Source organism: Phocoena phocoena, chromosome 2 (genome assembly GCF_963924675.1).
Source record: "Phocoena phocoena chromosome 2, mPhoPho1.1, whole genome shotgun sequence".
Taxonomy (NCBI): Eukaryota; Metazoa; Chordata; class Mammalia; order Artiodactyla; family Phocoenidae; genus Phocoena; species Phocoena phocoena.
Window position 1 is genome coordinate 89,827,148 of NC_089220.1, and position 5,626 is coordinate 89,832,773.

The 5,626-nt window shown below is 38.2% G+C and overlaps 1 pseudogene; it reads left to right on the top strand.

The window, feature by feature from the left end:
• The first annotated feature begins 409 nt into the window (after positions 1 to 409).
• Positions 410 to 4,116, top strand: LOC136118464 (rRNA 2'-O-methyltransferase fibrillarin pseudogene; annotated as a pseudogene).
• Positions 4,117 to 5,626: the final 1,510 nt, after the last annotated feature.

The window sequence follows — 5,626 nt, forward strand, 5'->3', positions numbered from 1 at the left end:
GCTTTTTTTGGTCTTCTCCCCTGAGTCCTTATGCATCCCGAAACACACTGGAATGAAAGCAGAGACCACATATGTGCTCACATAGATTTCTCTCTTTGAGAAAGTGAGCCATTAAGGGAAAGTATAACTTTGTATAGCCAGGGCCTAACATATTTTGATTATATAATTGTGCCCAATGAAAGGTTTTTGAATGCATGAATTAATGAACAAGTGCATTAGAGTGAATGAATGAATAAATGAATCTCCAAGTTAAGTCCAGAGTTTTGTTTTTTGTTTTTTTTAAGTCCAGAGTTTTAATGAGGAGGGTCGAAACATATTTATTGAGGACCCTTTGTTATACACATAATTGTCACTCTGCCAGTTCTGAAACGCATAAAATATTACATCACAAAAATGATCGCCGTTAAAGATGGCGAAGTTTTGGTAAAAATGATGTGTACATTCCTTGCTGGTGACATTATTAATTGATAATCCCTTTAGAAAGTTACATGACCATTTGCAGCAAAAGCCACAAATTTACTCATATCCATTGCCTTCAAAATTCTTCTCTTATGGAAACATTTGAACAGAAACAAAAGCTGACCATAAAAAAATTTTATTGCAATCAATATTAGTAGCAAAAAGTTGGAGACAAACTAAAAGTCCAGCAAAATAATGATTTTATAGATTATGGTACATCAACACAGTTTAATGCTATGAAGCCATTAAAATAATAATTACGTAGCAAAATAAGGTATGTTTATGAGATAATATATGTAAAAATAGTGAATGTGAAATTCTATGTATACCATTATTGTAACAATGTAAATACAGCATGTGTATATCAATAATATGCATAAATAAAACTAGTTCTGTCAGGATAATAAGATAATTGGTTTTGCATTTTCAAAACATTCATCTTACATTATCTTTCAATACACTTCTAAAAATTTTATTTTCTTTTGTCATAAACAGAAACTGTAGGGCCTTTTCTTCTGATAATTCAGTGTCTTTATAGAGCTTGAGATTTATTATCATTTGCTCTATACAGAAATTTAGGAATATGTAGATGACTGGGTAAAAGGTATATAAAATTGATCTCTGGCTATATACTTTGAAGGCTGTTTTAAAAAATAAATTCCCAGTATACATTCATTTTCTTATATAGTTTGTTTTTCCTGAAAGTCAACTTAAGGTAAAAAATCAAAGGCTTTTATCTTATAGATATAAATATGTGTGTATCTTTGTTAATCTGAAGGCAACACATTAAAATGGAAAGGAGCACTTGGCCAACAGTTTGGATCTGTTGGTTTTACAGATGGGGGAACCCTGGGAGGCAGGGAGATGAAGTGATTTGGACAGGGATGCAATGCCAATTAATGGCAGAGCCATGGTCAAAATGTACAGGTTTTGAGCGAGTTGAGAACTTTTCCACCCACCTCTCAGCCAGAATGCTTTTCCCATCACCCTAAAATGAACTGTCAACTTCCTTCTAGCTTCAGAGCCCATGAAGATTTTTCTCTACCTGCAGTGTCACATCTGTGCTGCATCCCCATGTCTAAAGAGAACAGGATTTTCTATCTCAGCCAGAAATTGCTACTTAGTACACACCTGCACAGAGGTAAATGCTGGCGCTTGGGTAGTCTTGTCTCCATGTGCTCATTGGTTGCATCTCCTCAAAATCAGGAGTTCTGCTTCTCAGCTCTATATCATTAATGTGTTCACCTAGCTATAGCATTCCTATCTGTCTTAATAGCCTTTCTGAGTTCTCCCTCCCCATCATCCACAGGCAGAAATCCTGGTCAAAGCAAGTGGCTCCCACTGGGGTAGCTTTCAAAAATCCACAAAGAACAAATTAGTGTCCCTGATTTGCTTCAGAAACACACTGCAAAGAAGCCTCTACAACATGCTTGAAAGAAAACAAACAACTAAGAGAGAAAATAAGTTCAAAGGAAAACCCACTGCTATTCTTAAAGGGAGCTCTAAGGAGAAGACTTCAAGAAAGATAAATGGTTGCTGAGGACCGTTTGTGCATTAGCCTGTGGTAGAGCAATTAGGCAGTAGTGGAAGGGAGGATGAGTGGGTAAATTCATCTGAGGGTCCTATGAAGCCAGCCTTGAAGGAATTTAAAAAATATATACTCGTTTTATTTAATGAATGTAGTCAAATGAACCTAGATGATTATATTTAATCTCTAAATTTATATGTAGTTTGTCAAACCAGACATCAGTTAAACACAACTTCCTCCTTTGCACCCATTTGTTCTTGGCCTTCTCATTCCTTCCTTTGTGTTAATATGGTGATTAAGCTCTCTTGCTTTATCTCCTATTTACTATGTTGTAGAGAAATATATGACTCTTTTATTATCAGAGCAATAGGCAATTATTAGTTAGAAGACCCTTCTTAGTCTCTTTGGAAAAACCATTATTTTATTGCCTTTTATCAATAATATTCACCCAGAAACCTAGACAGTAAGTATTAACTGAGCATCTACTATGAATCAGGCTCTAGTCTAACCATCATGGAAGGTCCAAATCTGACTAATGTTTTGTCCTTGTCCTCAAGGATTTCATAGTGTGAGAAGGGGATATGAAGACTTCCTGGGACAGGTGCTGGTTTAGCCAGTCTAGCTACCCTTTGTGTCCTCCCTTCTCTCATGGCTTCTGTGAACCTAGGCAGTATCTTTGATGAATAAGGCAACCAGCCAAGAGAGAAAGGCTCTAAATCAATGGCTCCCAAACATGGGTCCTTGGATCTGAACCTCCAGATGAACCTCTTGTGCTTTTTTTTTTCCTTTTTTTTTTTTTGCGGTACGCGGGCCTCTCACTGTTGTGGCCTCTCCTGTTGCGGAGCACAGGCTCCGGACTTGCAGGCTCAGCGGCCATGGCTCACGGGCCTAGCCACTCGGCGGCACGTGGGATCTTCCCGGACCGGGGCACGAACCCATGTCCCCTGCATCGGCAGGTGGACTCTCAACCACTGTGCCACCAGGGAAGCCCCCTCTTGTGCTTTTTGAAACTACCTAGTCTAGTATGGATCAGAGTATCTTGGAGAGAGGACTACAGTGTGTGTTTTAACGATGCTCTGTAGGTGATTTTGATACTTCATCAGGTTTGGAAATCAACAATGGATGAATCCATAATGGACAAGAGGAAGTGAGTGTAGAAATGGATAAGGAAAATAACCATCAGTAGACACCTACAAGGCAATATACATAATGGTTAAAGACTATATACCCTGTTGGGTCAGACTGCTTGAGTTTAAATTCTGTCGCTGCCACAGAGAGCCGTGAGATTTTGGGGCAAGGTTTAAAAACTAGCTGGTCTACAGTTCCCACATTTTGTAAAGTGAGAAACATAGTATTACCTACCTCGGAATTATTATAGGGAGTAAATGAGTTAACCTATTTAAAGCAGTTAGAACCATATTAGAGTTAAAGAAAACAGTAAGTGTCACTGCTACTACTACTACTAGTTGTTGTTCTTCTTCCTATTATTATTATTATCATAAGGAAGTTTATGCTTAGAGTCTTACAAGAATACAGATGAGGGATGATAGGAGTTCACCTCTGTTTAACCCCCCAGACTAAATAAAGCAAAACCCCCTTCCATTCCAAGCTGTCTGCAGCAGTCTTGGGCTCTGTGGACCGCATCAAGCCAGGGGCCAAGGCGCTCTACCTCAGGGCTGCCTTGGGTACCACACTCTCCCATGTCTCTGACATCGTAGGCCAACAGGGTCTGGTCTGTGCAGTTGAGTTTTCCCACTGCCCCGGCTGTGACCTCATTAATTTGGCCAAGAAGTGAACCAACATTATTCCTGTCATTGAAGATGCTCAGCACTCACACAAATACCACAAGCTCATTGCAATGGTGGATGTGATCTTTGCCGACATGGCCCAGCCAGACCAGACCCAGATTGTAGCCCTGAATGCCCACACCTTCCTGGAGGACACTTTGTGATTTCCATTAAGCACAATTGCATTGACTTCACAGCCTCTCCCGAGGCCATATTTGTCTCTGAAGTGAAAAGATGCAACAGGAGACAATGAAGCCCCAGGAGCAGTTGACTTTAGAGCAATATGAAAAAGACCACCCTGTGGTCATAGGTGTGTACAAGCCACATCCCAATGTGAGCTGAAGCCCAGCACCGTCTGGACTGGGATAGATTGCATTGCTACTGTTGCTGATGTTAGACTAGGTGATTTTTAATTTGTGATTCTTTAGAAGCTTGTAGGCTATTGTTTTCTGTGCTTAGTAGATGGGTAATGTCTAGCCACTGTACTATCCACTACACTATACTGCTATACATTCTATTGTTTTCCACTTATACACTCAACGTATTAGGAACAATAGAAATTATAAAGCAAAAAAGAAGCATTAAACAATTTTTAAATGTCTTTAATTGTTCATTTCTCATCATGGCTGTAACAGACCCAAAAGTAATATTAATATTCAATTATATTTGGTTCAATCAATAGGCTTTCTGCTCATCCCTGGGCAGAAGTTGGTGTGGGCTGCTAAGAAGTACTCTGGCATCAGATTCAGAATACTGGGTTCTCAATCCAGGCCTGCTTCTGACCACCAGAGTGGTCTTGGGCATGTCATGTAATATCTCTGGGCTTACTATTTCATTTATAATTGAGATTGTGTTGATCTCTAGGGATAACTAAAGCGCATCCCCTTCTAGTGGTTTATTTCACTCTGCCTCTGGTCCAAATTTGAGTGGCAATAAGGCAAGAATATTTACCAATAAGGAGTCTAATTACTCTAATTTCAGGATGCTGACTGGGCCACAGACCTAGCATGTGGATCTCTTCTTTTCATCTGCTTTCTCTTTGAGACACTCACTGTCTTCTGTGGTAGCCTGGCCCATGACCATTCTATTATTACTGACAGGTAGAATTATCTTGTGTTTCCCAAAGTATCCTCTATATAGAATATTAATTCAATAAAATATTAATAAATACATCAGGGAAGTATTTCCATGATAAAGAAAAAGATTCAGAATTAAGATGTTAAACACATTTAAACTGGTTATTTTTTTTTTTGACTACTCAGAATCCGGAATATGCAGCTGTACACTGTGAATTACCAATGTGAGAATATAGTACAAATTGCTTCCAAAATATTTTGATCATGGAATCCTCACCTTCAAGAAATATCCCAAGGGATCAGTGTTCCATGGAATACACTTTTGCAAATGTTGGAAGAATATTTACCAGTTTTGGTTTCTAAACAAGTGTCAACCATGTAATAAGCAAGTTTTCTATTAGAGGTTCTATGAGAAAAAGTAGCTAACCCTAAGACACAATCATTCAGAATGGGAATTTTGAAAACTTTGTATATTTAGCCACCACTACAGTATAACACATTCTATTCTTTCAATTCAAAGATCTTGAGAACACTGTAAAATTTCTGAATATTTTATTTATTTTCTAATTTTTTAAAATTTTTATTGGCGTATAGTTGATTTACAATGTTGTGTTAACTTTCTGCTGTACAGCAAAGTGAATCAGTTATACATATATCCACTCTTTTTTAGATTCTTTTCCCATATAGGTCATTACAGAATATTGAGTAGAGTTCCCTGTGCTACACAGTAGATCCTTATTAGTTATATATTTTATATATAGTAGTGTGTATACATC